This window comes from Lathamus discolor, chromosome 1 (assembly GCF_037157495.1).
Source record: "Lathamus discolor isolate bLatDis1 chromosome 1, bLatDis1.hap1, whole genome shotgun sequence".
Lineage (NCBI taxonomy): Eukaryota > Metazoa > Chordata > Aves > Psittaciformes > Psittacidae > Lathamus > Lathamus discolor.
Window position 1 is genome coordinate 130,879,526 of NC_088884.1, and position 17,569 is coordinate 130,897,094.

At 39.7% G+C, this 17,569-nt stretch overlaps 1 long non-coding RNA gene across 1 annotated transcript; it reads right to left on the minus strand.

The window, feature by feature from the left end:
• Nucleotides 1-1,258: 1,258 nt before the first annotated feature.
• LOC136007366 (uncharacterized) lies at nucleotides 1,259-7,190 on the minus strand. Its single transcript, XR_010609665.1, has 4 exons — nucleotides 7,052-7,190; nucleotides 4,594-4,709; nucleotides 2,854-2,926; nucleotides 1,259-1,343 (listed from the first exon to the last, which is right to left on the minus strand). It is a non-coding gene; the product is annotated as an uncharacterized LOC136007366 (long non-coding RNA).
• Nucleotides 7,191-17,569: the final 10,379 nt, after the last annotated feature.

Consider the following 17,569-nt stretch of genomic DNA (forward strand, 5'->3'; position numbering starts at 1 on the left):
GCTGCCCACCTTTTTGGCCCACAAATGCCAGGTACACAAACACCTGCAGTGGTGATGATTTCACTTTCAGATGAAATACGTGCTGCTGATCACCAGGTATAAAGCCTGATGTGTTCTGGCTTACAGAGAATATAGACATTAGCAAAACTTACTCTATGCAACTGTCTTCCCACTGGAACTGTATTCAGAAGCAATGTTTCCAGGGATCTTTTCCTGAGCTAAGCTGCACAGGATTTAAGGACTTGAACATTTTTTAGGATAAGCCATCGTTTGACTTTCATGCTATCAAATACACTTTTGAAGCCTGTATTATGTACAGGATGTAAAATGTATATTCAATTATAGATCCTTGATAACAGTATTCAGTTTACTGATAAAGTACTGAGAGAGCAAGAGAAGCTTGAATTCAACACTGAAAATAATTGTATCTTTGGTTTCCAGAATATAGAGATTTTTAGGATTAGAGAGTACATTTCGGCGATAAGGAGCAACCATCACCTTTGGAACTTCAGTTAAATTCTCTTAGAGTTCCACAAAATTTGGTTCAGATCTTGTGTTCCCATGAGAATGAACACATTTTCTCCCCACTTAAGCCCATATCCTTTGTCATATGATTGATTTCAAAGCTCTCAGGTCACTTGGTATTCATTTTCTTAACCACATGGCACACCGTTTTTCATTGCAATCTTGTTACAGATGTTCATGTGGAACAGTAGGAAATTAAATAATGTACCATGGCAAAGTAGAAGAGATTACTGAAATAGAATATGTAATTACAGTATCGATAGCTTGAGATTTCCATTTGTATGATCCTTTCAGAAATGAATCAATCCAAAGAAACAATTCTCTCTTATTTAACAAAATGGCAACAGAAATGAAACCACTCACCCCCAAGATGAACTGAAGGTAACTTGGCCACATATCTGTGGTCTTCACATTCCCAAGTGTTACCTCAGTGGTTTTAATGTCTGAGTGCCGTGAGGTGATAGCCCAGATGGTTAATGAAGCAGATGCAAATAAAGTCATTGCAGCAATCCCGAGGATTTGAGTAGGCAAAAGTGCTAGCAGTGAAAAGTTCTACTTGCATAATAGCCTGCTGCCCTCTAAGGAACAGCAGACCTGTTCATAGCAAGAGGAAGGGTTTCTACTACACCACTATAGGCACTTTTAAAATGGCAATTGTTTTTTATATCTGTAGCACTGTCTGAAAAGAAAACGTGCTATCTCGAGAGCATTTTAGTGTCAAACTCACCTCAGTGTAAAGCAAGGTCAACCCTGCTGATCCTTCTGTAGGTAATGGAGTGATACAGGATTTGCTCTTGGAGCAGCTGCCAGGTAGGAATCTAGAAGGGTTATAGGAGGCATGAGGGAACTGAAGCCTCGTGCCTTCAGGTGGAACACAGCTGGGTGAAAAAGCTAGGGGTAAAAGCCTGGATTTTTGGGAGGAATTAGGCACCTGAAGTTGCTGGAAGGCTGCCAGCATGGTTTTCAAAATCTGCAGAAGAATTTATAAAAGAAGCTCCTGAGGACCCTGCGGGCCACCCAAGTGTTTTAAAAAGTGGGGCACAACTTCCTTTTCTGGGGAAGCAAGAACACGGATTCTGAGCTTTCATTACCTACAGATCACAAGGAAGTAGTCATTCGCTACAGCTTCTCCCTGAATAGCTGCTACAGTTTTAACACATCATCTTAACAACCACAACAGTGCTAGCCTTTGCTAGCAGTGAACACCATGGCTTCTTTTCTATTCCTGTACAAAAGAAGAGTCAATTGAAGCAGAGAAAACATATCTGTAACCTTATTCTGTCACACCACTACATAAAACCTGAAGACTAAGTGGATGTTCAGGGCAGACTGAATTGTTTCCAGGTATGTATGCACAACCCAGTCTATACTGTCAGAATCAACTGGATGAGCGAGGCACAGAGCGAACCACAGACACGCTGATGCAGCCTGATTTGGACTTTTTATACCAACAACAGTATGACTGGGGGGCGGATTAGAAGGGCAATCCTGCTGCTCTGGCAGTGACAGTTCAGGAATAAAGACCGATGAGACTGCCAAATATGCTAGTTAACTGAAAATTTTAATGCTATAAAAGACTGTCACAAGCAGTATTTGCGATTCTTAATGGGTTTGATTTTGCTTCTTTTGAAGTATTTTGTCCCCGTCTCTGCCTGAACTGAATCTAGACATACCATACATTGTAATTTGCTGTGCTCCCCATGTCATTACTGTCTGCAAATCTAGCTTTTAAACCCTTCAGACATACCAGTGATAAAATACGGGACTGAATAAGGATGTCAACACACACTTCAGATTATTCTCTTTATAATGTCTTTCATGTATGGTCTATTGCTTCCTTCCTTCCTCTTTCATCAATTTTCTTTCTAACACTTTGTCTTAACTCCTTGCAGCTGGATTTGCCTTTGCAAACTATTTCTGTCTTTGATACAGAACACTGTCAGTGAAATCTGAAAATCAAATTAATGTAAGTGAAGAAACTGGACTTCTAAACGTCATCATTCAAACCTTGTCAAAGACACTGCATAAGTAATTATGACAATCCTTTCCTACCATTATGTGCTATAGTAGTGGACTAGTCACTCTTAGAACACTCTGTGAAAAAGAGTGTAGTTTTTTTATGTCACCACAATATTTACACAGAGCAAAACCGAGTAACAAACTCCCTGCCAATACTGGGAGTAGGGCACCAACTGAGAGCACGCACCTGCACTGCGCTAGCACAGATCCTCTTCTCAGAAATGTCAGTTTGACAGCCTCAGAAAACACTGTGTAAAGCTGCATGCTTGACTGGCATACCCAACCAGGAAAGAATGCCCTTCGACTTACGTTTGGAAGAAGTGCCTGAGCAGCTGTTAGTGGAAGACATAGCAGGTTGTTGAAGGGATGAGGGAATTCATACCTACAAAATGTATCCTTAGGATTAATCACTTATAACAGATTTGTATTATATAATGACTATAGGTCAACCATAGAGCAACGAGGGAAGGCTGATACTCAGTTGAGTTATGAAGAGGATTTTTTAAATCCTAAACTTTCACTGATAGTACTTCCTACTACTCTATAAGCACGCAGAGTACAATTTCTCATTGAATTTCTTGATATAAGTGTGAAGCAATCACTATGCATAGGAGTATCTGCTGAAGAAATGTGTATTTCATGCAGCAAATAGCATGAGTCCATCAGATCAGAACCCTGAAATCATAAAGTATAGGTTCAAACACAGAGATGAGTATATTTCCTGAGACTGAAGCTGGCATATATTCCTTTCCCTTTCCTAACTTCAGAATAAGGTATCAGGCAATAGAATTCTGAAGGGAAGTCAAATGTGAAAAGAGAGAATATGAAAGTATCACCCACACACAAAGCAAGAGAGGAAAATAAACCCAAAAGAGAGAAGGAACTGAAACAAAAATTGAAGTGGCAACAAGAATGAAGTGCAGAGACAGAAGAAAAAAGCTGTCAGAAATAATTAGAAATGTAAAATGTTACCCAAGAAAACTGAAAAAGAAAAGGGTCACTTTGTAGTTAATTAACTGCATCTGAAATAAATCACAACTTTGTGTATATCCCTTTCCAAAAGAAGTTGTAAGATTTCCTCCTCTTCTGTTTTCTTTAATCGAGAAAATCCTGAAGTGCAGATCCAATGTGTCACACAGCACTGCAATTTATCCAGCAGCCACTGCTGAGGAGGTACAATTGTAAAATGCATAATTCGAGGTTTGGTTTCCAAATCTATGAGCCTCCTGCTAATCTTTTCTGAATTCTTACATCTCTCTCTTTATTTACTACATTTGACAGACTAATTCCCATTGAAATGTTGGAAAACGCCTATTAAAAAGCCTGACAAGTGAGGGCATTATTTAAGTAAATCGACAGCAAAATAAATACAGAAATAAGTCCTCCTCTCTGAAAAGCTGAAATATGGGTAATGAGCCCTGAGTAAGCTAGATAGGATCCAGACATTAAAAAAAAACCCTATTAAAACCTTACGCTCCAGTATAAAAGGCAACTTCTAACTGAAGAAGCCATGAAGTATATTAGACAGCAGTTTGATACAAACTGTCTTGTGCCTTCCTTTGCAGAATGTGGCAAAAATCTGTCAAGGAACAGAAACCTGAGCTGCAGCTGAGGTTATTTGATGTGACTGATACCATTTTTGGACGACAAGACTTTGAATTTGAAAAAAAAAAATCCCATAGGAAATCTAATACACTGTTTACCCACAGCTGGTGGTGGAGGAAGCAAATCTGGCTGTTACCCAGGGAAGCTTCAGTGTCTCTCATGGGTCATAATTCTTACGACCAATAGATTAATGGTTTTGCAGAAGTCAAAGGATACCCACAGCACTGAAAATTACAACTGACTTGAGCAAGTAGCAAGCAGCAAGCAGCAAGCACCTTGGAAGCAATAAGGACAGCTTTGTATATGATTGCTCAGCTGTAATGAACTGCGTGAGCTTTCCTGCCTTTTGTAGTACAAATAAGTCAACTCCACCTTTTCCTAAAGACTGTTTATATTCATATGGTCAGCTACAACTTAGAAACGGTATAAGAAGCTGTTCCTTACCTCCTTTCAGCTGTTATGTCATTTACTTATTTCTGTGTGGGTGGCTTATTCCAAGTGCAGAGGGAAATGTGAGAAGCAGCTCATTTGTCCAGAAGGACCAGCACTTCCCCTGTCCTCTAAATCAAAGGAAGATATTTATTAAAAAGTGATGAAATATAAATTGATCTTACGATTTAACAGACAGAAAGAAAACCAAGAACAAGAATAAAATCCCTCTCACCTTGACCAAATGGCTACCATAAAAAAACCCGTCTCTGTTAATGAATTGGGATAAACTGGAATATGTCAAAATACTGTGATTTTAAAGGAAAAATAAAAATATGGAAGCTTGGAAACACGTACAATTTTAGTTCCAAAATTCTCAGTCAAAATAAACACTTTAAACACCTAACACATTTCTGTGGTGAACAAAATTTAAACATGTAAAATGCATGAACAACACTTCCTATCATTTTTCAGCCAATTTATTTCTCAATAAAGAAAATGTGACTTTAATACATTGCAGAAATATCCTACATAGCCTGTTTGTAGTCAGGAATTTTGAGATTTCCTTTTAGGGACACAGATAACCTATTCACCCTTGCTTCTACCTGGCCTAATTTTCTCAGGGATAATTAGTTTATTCTCAAAGTTAATTTTCTTTTATACAGTTTTGGTGTCCTTATTCACGTTACAAGGAACGGCACACATAAACCCCAAAGAACAATGATATGTGCATCACAAGGTGCTTGCTTTGACACTCAAGTGACGATTCCCAAAAGAGGTTATAACTTACCACAAGGAGATGCACTGGTTTCCTACCCAGTCGCCATCTGCTCTCAAGCTAACTTGAGGACAGATGCCCAAGTCCAAAGCCCTTACAGTAAGAGAGGACTTTCACCAGGGAACCCCCTGGGAATTGAAATGCCAACTCAAGTTGCACTGGGGGAGGTTTAGATTGGATATTAGGAAAAATTTCTTCACTGAAAGGGTTGTCAAGGGCTGGAACAGGCTGCGTGGGGAAGTGGTTGAGTCACCATCCCTGGAGGTATTTAAAAGACATGTAGACATGGCACTTAGGGACATGGTTTAGTGATGGACTTGCCAGTGGTAGGTTAATGGTTGGACTCGATGATTTTACTGGTCTTATCCAACTGAAATGGTTCTAAGATTCAATGAAAATCTGACAGTTCTTGGCTTCGGCTCCCTCTGGTGGGTAATGCACGCTCCAGAGATCAGCAACTACTGGTAAAGGTAACCACCACGAAACAAAACATACAGGTTGCTGTATTTTCTTAAAATATACAGAAATACCCCAGCTGAGTAGTGACTACAACTGAGATCAGTTTAAACCACGACAAAGCTGAAACTTGACACAGTCATCCTGAAAAGAGGAAGATGCAAGGAGCTGAGTACGTTGAAGGATATGACAAGCAATAGCCAAACCCATCTCATTGAGGCGCAAAAGAGGAGATAAAGGGGGCTGAGCAGGTCTGTGCTCAATAACGTACTTTTTGTTTTACAGACTTGTAAAGCCCAGAGAACATATCCACAGACAAGAAAGGCGATCTAAGATGAGTATTGAAGGGAAGAATTGAGATAAAGTGAACCAAAACCAGATACATCATATCTTGTGCTACACCTTTTTTCAGCAGATTAATACGCTGTTCTGTCTCTGAGTTCATAAAATACAAAAGCATGCCCCAAACCCTAATGCTGAAAGAGTCCACTTAGGTCTCATTTTACAGTTAAAACAGTTATCCTAGGCCATGCCTAATACTTTTCTTGGCTTCTTCAGATTTGCAGCACACAGCTCGGTTTGTTACTAACTCAAAGGATTAATTGCAATAAATGAGCAGGTACAGATTTTAATTAAATATTAATTAACAGCTGCTGATATGGTTTTGATTCTTGATCCACATTGATTCCATGCCAATCCCACAGTTTCTGATGGGATTGCTGAGGAAGTTGGGTGTCCAAGGAGAATTAAGAATGACATTTCAGCCTTCTACATTACTTTAACTCAGCATGCCTCTCTAAGGGTTTAAAGTAACGTGGACTCTCCTCTTTAGCTTTTCCTGACTACTCAGAATTAAGGTAACAGGCAAAGCAAACTGAAGGTTGGTCTTCAGGAAGTCTTAGAAGATTGCAGCTGATTAAGAGAGAGAGATAAGGAACGTCAGAATAAACACCTAACTGGGAAAACCAAGCTGAAAGAAGGGAACTTGGAGACGGTGTTTAAGGAAAGAGTGAAGGCACCTGACTTGGGAGTGTAAAATTGCGACAGGTTTAGCATGCACCTTTAAAAATACAGTTACACTCAAGACAAAACATATTGTGATCTGCACTTTTTCCCTGTCTAAAGCTCTAGAATATGATGAAAAGAAGTGCCCAGCATCCCAGAGGCATGGCAGAGGTGAAGAAAGGAAAGTGATGGTATGTATGCTTTCTATGATGTTCTGATGTGCTTCATACTTACTTTCATTAACTTCCATTTTCACAAGGTGGATGCCAAAGCATATTGAAGACTGCATGCTTGACAGGTCGCATTTGAAGTCACAAGTCCTTCTCTTGAAGCAGAACAGTGATCTTGTGGAGAGCTCCGAATCTTGAGTCCTTGATCAACCTCTTGCTGTGAGAGAGGAAAAATGTTCTAATTCTTAGCTCCATTTTTAAAAAGTTACCATCAAAATAGTTGAAGAAAAGATTATGCTGAGAGAGAACATAGCATGCATGAGGATATGGCAATAAAGATCTTGGTGTGCTTGTGGCAACACAGACTCTCTATAAACCAGTGGAAACTTCTAATAAACTCATAAAGCACATTATAGATTGGAACTTAACTAATTATCTGAGCAAGGTAATATAATGGAAAACATGTTAAGTGACAGAGAAAAGTTACAAGAATAATGCTGTGAAAGGGTGGAGTTGAAAGAGCATGGAAATGTCTACATCACAGCAGGAAAGATCTATTTGTTAAAAACCCCATGAAATGCATGGATTTGCCCTTAAATCATTATTGCATTGTTAAGCTTATTCTGCAGCAGTCATTTTATTCTCTGCAGTTAAACAGAATTTCACAGCATGTGTTTTATTTTGTTTGGCCAAACTCCAGGCATTTAGCCCCTCTAGTAGAGCCTAAAAAGTTGCCTGCAGATTGCAGAATGAGTTACATACGTTGAAGGGGACTAAACAGTACATTGCACAGGAAAAGGCATTTCAGGTTATTGAGAAGTAATGTCTTTGAAGTTCTGTCTATTTTACATATTTATTACAGCAGTAACACACTCACTGAAGCACTGCTTGTCCTACCACAAGATTTTAAGGAGTGCTAAAACCGGTGATGTCTCTAACTCCTTTAACTTATTCTATTACTGAAACTGGCATTTCTCCTTCCTTTAGGAAATAATGTATTGCTGATCATTCCAGCTGAGCGCCCTTCTCTTAATTTTGAGTTTCGAGTCTCATCTGTCCCAGGCAGCTCAGTGGATGCTTCCTCGCTGAGAGCAAGTGGAGCATACTCTTGAGATACCTTGGGTAGTCTCTGGAAAGAGCTAGCTCAGCCATTTGCTCTGAGCTTGCTGCCTGTGCGCAGGATCGCTGCTGAAAATATCCCTACTACTTCAAATGTGCTCTGCAGCTGAGTAAAAGACAAGCTGTGAGAACATATTGGAAAATTAAGAAGCTGCTCTAATCGTAAAACATGATTAAAGAACACCATTACTTTGGGTAGGTACAGTTCTAGCCTAACAAATTGCTGCACAGTTTGGCAGATGGGCAGATACAGGTTTGAGTCTTATTACCTCTGTTTTAGTAACCACGTACCTCAGCTGGGCCTCAGGTACACCATCTCTAAGATGGGGGCTGTGGAATAATGGGGGAAATTAGGGAAACCCCCACTCCGAATCCTCAAAGTTCTGTTACAATATTAAACATATTTGAGGGTAAAAAGCAGTTGCTATTTCTGGGATGCAATGCAGTTGCCGTGCACAGAATCAACTCTACAATAGTTCCCCAGGCAACCCTGCGACCTTGGCATATGCTGAGATAATGGAGAGTGAAGCGGAGTGAAGACACCACAGCCGGGCTCCAGTTTACTCCCTGCAGATGTAGGAACAGGAAGATAACACCACGATTGATAAATCACCTAGCAGATGACAAACAGGGATTGTAAAGTGAGAGAATTTCACACCAAAAATATGTATGACTAGAGCCATGCAAGCCTCACATGCACATGCTCAAGCTCCATAAGCGTTTAGTTTAAGCTCCATAATCATACATTTAGGCTTACAATCATATATAGTTAACATTCCATGGATATTTAGTTACAAAAATAAAACTTGTAAAGAGCGTGAACAGATAAAAAGACCTTTTAAAGGGTCAGGAGACCTGAGAAACACCACTTATTTACAATGAGAACTGATACCTGGAGAGGCTTTGGCCTTGCTGGCAGACTGAGAGACACAGAACTGAGGGCAAACAGGACTGACAAAAACAGAATTTAGGAAAATAAAACAGAAAAATAAGATCAATGAACCTCTAATAAAGACAGACTATCCTTGAAGTCTGCTACTTCCTCACAAAACCAAACCAATTGCCAAAATACGTTTCTGACTAGTGAGAAGCCATGATTAAGTGTCCTTTTAGTGAACTTTTCTCATTATAATCCCATTTCAATGCTAAAAATAACACCCGTAGGTCAAGAAGCCCCTGCCCAGGTCCAGGGACACCTCCCCGAACATGCGTAGTTAGGCATTTAACTATGTAATCCTTATGCAAATTAGATGACCAATTGATATAAGGATGAAGAGTTACTGGGAGTTACTAATTCAGATTAGATTGTAGGAACATGCAATGTGGGGGGCAGGTAAGGTTCCGTTGTAACTGCTGGGATCAGTCAATCGGCTGACCCAGTCTTCTCCCCACCATAGTGATGCCTATTGGGTAAAAGCTATAACTAATCACATTCCGTGACTGATTTTTATCTGGCTTCATGTACTATTCTCACGCTTGTTCTCACAGTTAGCATATAATATTGTTACCGGCAATTTTTTAACCTTGAAATGTTCATGAAAATAATCATGAAATTATATACAAAAAATTCTCAGCTAAAATCTGTTTTGTGCAAGTCTCCAGAAACTCAAATTGACTTGAAATTGTCTTATAATCTTACTTAAAACCTCTTTCTAATTTGGCGGGTGAATCTGCTATTGTGTACCCTGAGTACACTCCGACAGTGTGCTGCCCAGCGGAATGCCTGCAGAGGCTCTGACAGGCTCATTGCACTCAAGGGTCTCATCTGTCCTGCGATGGTAACAAACCCATCAAACTTAGAGGTGAAGGGGTGAAATCTTCCCCCTTATGGAGGGAAAAGACCCCCTTAATGTGACAGGGGTAAATCTCTTATGCCCATTTGATGACGGGGTTATCAGCATCAATAATAGAGATTTGGGGGAAAATTATCCTTCAGAGGATACCTTCTACTGCTGCACTTTGTAGTAATGAGAAAAGACTGCTGCTTATTTAAATAAAGATACCATTCCGTTGTGGGATATAACGTTGAAGGGAACTCTTCAGACTTAGTATTTCATTCATGCAAGTACTTCGCAATAAAACTTCCAGTGATTAAAGAAGCGAACCACTTTCAGACTAATGAAGAATAAATACAGTTCCTTAATGGACTGGAAGGAAAACCATGCTTATTCCTTTACCAAACAGCTTGTGAACAGAAGGAACTCAGCACCCACCTGGCAGGCTGCGGTTTGTAAATACTGGACACAAAATTTTCAGCCTGTCTGCAGCACTGGTTAAGAAGCTGCAGGTCTTCGTCACGTTGAGGAATGAAGGCACATCAAACGAATCCTGCACATCTGAAATGCTGGAGTCTGATTCTCTGTTAAAGTGAATTCCAATTGTATTCTCTTCTGATGATTTGCAAGTTCCCAAACTGTGTTGGGTGACACCTGCCCAATTATCATCTGCACTGCTTTTTCAGTCAGAACTGTCTCTTTTTATTCCCCATGAGATGCCACACTTAACATTTTCTGCTTTTGCACTATTTCAGTTAGTCTCATTCTTCCAACGATGCCTTTAATTAATTCTAAGTTTTTCTTCCATAATATTCCTGGGATGACAGGATCATCAAGCTTTCTCCCAACAAACCTGAAAGCAATGGAAAAAAAGGAATACATACACAAGGAGGCAAATAAAACCCTGATTTACATACAGCACAAAGCCAACCTAACAGGTTTCTTACAGTGTACATCAGTCAAGCCATTTACTTCACCATCCCTTCTTTTGCATTCTAAGTTTACAATATGCCCCTTCTTTATATAACAAAGCCAGTAATACACTTACTGTACCCTAAAAATATAAGTTCAATTGCATTCCAAAATTAAACAAAAAGATCTTGAAAACCTTACAACAAATGGGTAATGCCTTGTCTCTTCACACTTGGCAGAATCTCCAGATGTAGTAAAACATTGTGGTGATCGCTCCTGACACCATCTGGAAGCGCCCACCTCAGGTCCACTGGCTGGAGTTGCAACCTTTTTCTTTACTCTGAACTGTACGATTTAGAACAGGATTCTTCCATTAATGCATTTCTTTCTGCCTCTGGTTCTAGCACAAATAAGCATAATGAGGTCAGGTTGCTGCAATAAAGAAATTAATTGCAGTTTTAATTATTTTGCTGCATTTGAGGGCAATAAAAGCTTTGAATGAGTCAGAGAATAAATATTTCTCAGATAGGACAGATGTTCCTACTTCATATATTTGTAACTGAAGTGATATGATGTAATGATGCACCTTACTGGGACTGCGCATATATGCACAGGCACAGCAAATCACATTTTAACCATTCTGTTCCTAAGACACACACTTTAATTGGAAATTTAAATACCAAGGAGCCAAATTTGCATGTGCAAATGTACATCTAAATCCAGATACTGTGCATTACCCTTCCTACCCTTTACCTTCAGATAAAATTCTTTGAGCTTGCAGTGCTCAACACATTAAACTACTCAGAATGTGGCAGGAAAGATGAAGCTGGATTGCAGAGTTGCCTCCATCTCTCCACATAGTGGAAAGTGCTTTTGCTTGGCATACAAGAATCTCACAGCTTCAAATCCGAATTTCGGTACTTGCTCCTGTGTATAACTCCCTTCTGGTGACATTCCTTCCTTCCTGCCCTCAATGGTTTATAATTAACACCTGCAAAAATATTATATAACCTTTTAAAATGCTAGGTTTCAACATGCAGAGAAACGTGTATTTATTTTCTAGAAGAGTAACAAACCTTGTTTCTTAAGGCTCCACACCTCAATCTGTTCTTCCCTCCCTCTCTTACCTTCTTCAATGCTTCTGTCATCTTCTCTCCCTGAACAGACATCCAAAGATGTTCAGTGTTTGCTTTTCATAATCAGCATGCGTTTCCTCATAGAATACATTTCTTGCCCATTTCCTCGTCCTGCAAGACACCAACCACCCCTGCTTCAAGGGGCTGCTGACAGAGCATCTAACAGAATAGGGCTCGTGTCTGTGAAACAAAGGTTACCATGATGATCACAAAAAGATTCTGCCCAGCCTTTATCAGAGGTTGTAGTAAAGGCCTCAAGTATATACATTTAAAACAGGAGAAAATAAATCAGGAGGGAGACATATTGTAGCTTGCACATTGCATTATAGCAATGATCTTAGTTCCAAGTGTGAGGCATCAGTTTCAACCAGTAGTTTACATTAATTCTTTTCTTCCTCTCCCACCCAATATGCCTTCCTATATAAAAGCTACGAAGGAAACGCACAGTGCTGCTGAGTGCCATTTTTTGCCCGTGCTGGGAAGAAAACCAGGGGAGGGATATTATCTTTAAGTATGCGCCACAAAAAGAGTTGAAGAACTCTCATCATGCCGTGAAATGAGGAAACACAAGGTAACTGCTCTTGAATTTACCTGACACATACACACTAACTAACAAGCTAATAGACCTGCTTGAACTCAGAGCATTTTGAACCTCACAATAACCAAGTTAACGAAGAAAGGAAGATACAAAAATACTGGATCCACATTCATACAATCTACTACAATCACCATGTAGAACTTCACCTTTTTAACTCTTTTAAGATTGACTATAATGCCTGCTAACCAAGTCTAGGTAGCCTTTGTTGACAGCATATATGTGTATTTCTTTTGTCCCAGAAAATTAAGCAGTATATCCCCTCTCCTTCCAACAAATGAAAAGGGATGGAACTAGAGCTCATTAACAACATATTAGAATCTGCACTGACTTCTGTAACACAGATTTATTGAAAGCAATGCTTAATTACACGTCCTGTAGCTAAATAGTCACCTGAAGAATCCATAAGCATTTATATATCACAGATCCACTGCATGGAGACAAACTCTAACACAGGCAATAAAGCCACTAAGATCCAATCAGTTTTATTAAAGCAAATTAATTTCCCTCTATGCCTATACATCCTATTTCAAATGTTCCCTTTTTTCCAGGAGTAGTTGTTACTTTATTTACTTCTACAAAGTGAAAACTTCCTTCCCTGGTCAGATTTAGGAGCATTCTAAAACTCAGGGTTTTGTACCGCTTCCCTACTAACAGGGACACTAGGAAGCAAAGCACTGAACATCTGCTTGGACATTACCAGGAAAAAAATACTGCAAACAAAACCCCCCAAACATGGAGCCATAGAAAGGAAATCTTCCTATGCATTCTTTTTCATATAAACACCACACAGGGCAGCTTTAATTTTGGCACATCCTTACTTCTGAGTAAGACTCTTTTCCATCCTTTGAGTGGATTTGTAACTTTAGCACTATTTTAATCTAGGAAATATGTTTCTATACTACATCCTGTACTTTCTGTCATCTAAAGACATATTGGCGGAGAGGGTGGGAATATCATAATCATGCTGTATGCCAGATAACTAAAACCTGGTAATATTCTAGTGCTGATCTTCAGAGGAAAATACAAACCTGATAAAGCTGCGCAAATTTGTTAACTGTCTATAAAGGACATGTACTTTTTGTGAACTGGCTGCTACAGTTTCCCTGTACTATTATAAAGTGTCTCTCTTCAAGGTCAATTGAATCATAGTTCTGCCTATAAGTAGAGATTAAATGGTTCCCTATGGTGGAAACAGCAGCTCTTTAGATAGTAATGTGTTCTTCATGTTTGTTTTTCCTGCAGGAAATCGTAAAACGTACTACTGACAGAGACACTTACTTGATTTAAAGTAAGATCCTGCTCTACGAGTGACTCCATACAAGACTATGTTTATGTTTATTGCCTCTCAATGACACTGTAATTGTTTAAGAAGGAAAAGATTATCTTTCCTTGAAGGATATCTTCCAAACTTTTCCCTTTCATTGATCATTACCAGTAATAAAGACACTGCAGAAGAACTTCTGCCCTCAGAGACACCTACTCAACTCCACTCCTCCCCACTAAGGCTGTACAGTTCTAGTTTGGCTTTCCCTCTCATTGCTGTGACCTTATCCCATTTCACAATACAAACAACTTGCAGTAGGCAATCACAGATTGCTGTCAAATTTCTGCTGTATTGTAAACTTGAATACTTAAACCACATAGGAACCACAAGCATGAATGCTCAGACACAGTAGCAAGGAATAGCTATATAAAACTTTAAACTAGTCAAACTTTCAGTCTGACACAGGGCACTGGTGTCTGGATATAGACTCTCATATATCTTGTGTAATTCAGCCATCTGGAGTCACTTCTTGCTTTGTTCTGAATGGAGAGAGAAGAGAAACAGTTAATTCTTTCTTTCACCCACATCAAATTTCTAACATGACTTTTCCAGAGCCTAGTCAATATGTTTTGTCTCAATGTTATTTGTTAGAGCACACCAGACTTTCACAGGTCACTTCCATAGGCTCGAAAAGAGAGTAACAGGAAGCGTTAAGTCAGATGAACAGAAATTCTTCTCACAATCATGGAGCAGCCCCATTCTGTGATGAAGCCAAATCCATGCTAGTGGAAGAGTAGGGGACAGCGACAGAAAGAAAATCTACAATCCACTTGCCTTTTACCATAGCTCAACCTCATGCCAGAATTTACAGCTCTTCAACCACAAGCTCAACTTTTGTTTTACTGCTTTGTCCTGCAGCAATGAACATTTATCCCCTATGCTCTTCAAGGTTGTTTATGAGGATGTTTTGCCGCCTCCACTCTCTTTGCCAGTCCACCCAGAACTCCCACACAAAACACAGCTGAAGGAAACATTTCCAAAGGGGAACTATTTCTGTTTTGGACCAGTTCAATGATTTTCACAGCACGAAGCTCACAGTATAACCCAAACCCACTTGTATTGCCTCAGATGGAAGTATGGTTTCCCTAGATTTGCACTTTTACCAAAGGTTCTGTACGAAAAAATGTTTTTTCCTTACTGTTCTTCTACTCACCAAAACCTCATCACTCACCAGTCGTGCATGCTTTATCCATCCACCCCAAGTACAACCAGTTGCAGGAGTACTGCAGACATTAGCAGCCTTGATTTCAGCATCAGCTGTGCTAGGCTGACCAAGGGAGGGAGCAGGATATGCTAGGTACATACTGCTAAGTGATCACTGCTGTCACCCTTCCACCTGCTTCCTTAAAGGCAGACTGCGTTATTCTCTATTTGATACATTACAGTGCAATGGGGCACCTCTGGTCTCGCTACAAACAAACAGCACTGAATTGTATTTAACATCATGCAAATACAACTAAAGACTTACTTGAAGTTTTCATCTGAAATAAAGTATAAAATACCAATGTGATAGTGACAGTTCTTGTGACTCTGACATACTTCTTTTTGTATTCTTCAGAAAGAAATGGACAGATTTTGGGGAACAGGTCACTGTGTTTCAGAGATACCAAATAATTTTATAGCAAAACCTGCACATATGCTATGCTAGTACCTTCTGTAAGTTGAGGCTGGAAACTGCATTGCCTAGTGATGTGCACCAGGGTACCATAAGGGCTGACAGAGGGGAAAAAGAAAGGTAGGGAAGAGGTAGGTAAGGAGAGAGAGAAGAGATTCCCCATTTCCTTAACCACAGAATGATGGCCTGGTGAGAAAAAAAATGAATAGCTTAAAATTAACTTTCAAATGCATTGGGAATATTCACCGATTCAAATGTGCACTAAAAGACTGAAAAGAAAAAATATTGTAAGTTAAATTTCAATTGAAAAAAAAACCCCACAAAACTTCATTTAAGCACTGGTGTCACCACCACAGATTTCTGCACCAGGTTTCTCTCAAGGAAAGATGCTCAGAGGCAGGTCTGAAAAAGGGAATGGATTAAGCTATGCTTGATCGGATGAGATTTCCAACTGGTTACTGCAGCAACACTATAAAGTATTTATTTGAAAAGCTCTTTCAAACAGTGCTTCAGTAAAGGCAATTCGTATCCATGCAATATGGAAAATTCCATAACAAGACAAACTTCCTTTTTAGTCATCCTGTATTTTGGACACTTTCTACTTTTATTTTACTGTTTCTACTATCGATACTTCTCTTCTCAGGCCACAGTGCTGCTGCAAAGCCCACGAGTTTCACCAGGTGGTGTAGTCCTACAATGAACAGACTCCTGCCCTTTTGAAATAAAGCATAAACAACCACTTTTCCACTGCCAGTGGGTTTTTACTAAAACAAGGCGGTGGTAGTGCATTTTTCAACAGTTGAGAATTCCCTCAGTAGTCATGACTCATAGTTGCAGTTGTGCTTTTCTTGATAGGAATAATGACATTTTTTGACCCCAATTGTCAGTGCTCCAGCCTCTCCATAGGATCAAGTACCTGAACTCTTGAAATGACCCTGCTCTTCCAACCATTGTGCCATACAAGAAAAATGGTTTAACTACAGAAATTACGTTTTGAAATTTACACAGAAGCAAAGAACTGACACAAAAATTCCCAATGAAAAATATTTTCCTTGAAAGTAGAGTTGCAAACAAACACGTTTACTAACAGAACCAGAGGAGGTTGCTCGGGTATTCTCACAAGGAGGTGTGATTTAAAAGCACACTGGGAGCTAAAAAAATCAGGCATTTCACAAGGTTAACTTTGCTGCTATACACAGTAACACTATAAAAGCAAGAGATGTTATTCCTATTTGTCCATAGCCCACCCTCCTTAACTAACCCATTCAGTTAAATTGTCATGGCAACTTGATTTACAAACCAAGGACGCTGGCAAAGACAAGTCAGTTCCTCTTTGGAGAACCTGTGAATAGAGAAAGCTCTGCTCATTCTGATGCCAGCAGAGACTAATGTGAAACGCACTTCCATGTTACAGTACTACCAGACCTATTCCTCCCCACAATGTTACTCCCTGCTAGATAGTCTTGCTCAGATTGCAGCCATGAGTCTCCAGGTTATGTCAAAGGCAAGACTGCGTCACTTGCAAGAAGTCCTCCCTTATGTACTTTCCTGGCTTTTACTAAACGCAAGTTAAGTTCAAAAAGAAACCCTGACTTCCCGGAATTTAGCAGTATATTTAGCTTATCCTCCAGAAATAATTTAAGAGAACTATACTACTGTATGTTGCATATAAGCTCTCTTGACACATAGAGTAGCATAAACACTTCCATCAATTGAAGCCCAAATACGACAGTCACGTAAGCTATCCTCTCTTGGTTGCAAAAGCTCTCAACAGCATCCAGCCTGGACCTCTAACATCCCTCTCACCAAACACTGTACATAGCATGTGCAGTGGAGTGCACTCTTTGAAAGAGGCACTGGATTTGCTGTGTGTGCTGAACGTAATGGATGTTCTCCTGTGACTCTCAGTGGGATGACTGACCCTCGTATCAATAACAAACACAGCTACCCTGGAACCATGTAAACATACACTGAGAGAGAAGAAGGAATTCTTCCACCAGGTTTTAAGAATGCTTTCTTTGTAATAGAAAATCCTCTGCAAGGTCAAACTTGGCCCTAGATCAGTCGGTAACACAGTTTTGACAAAAAGAAACACATACCACA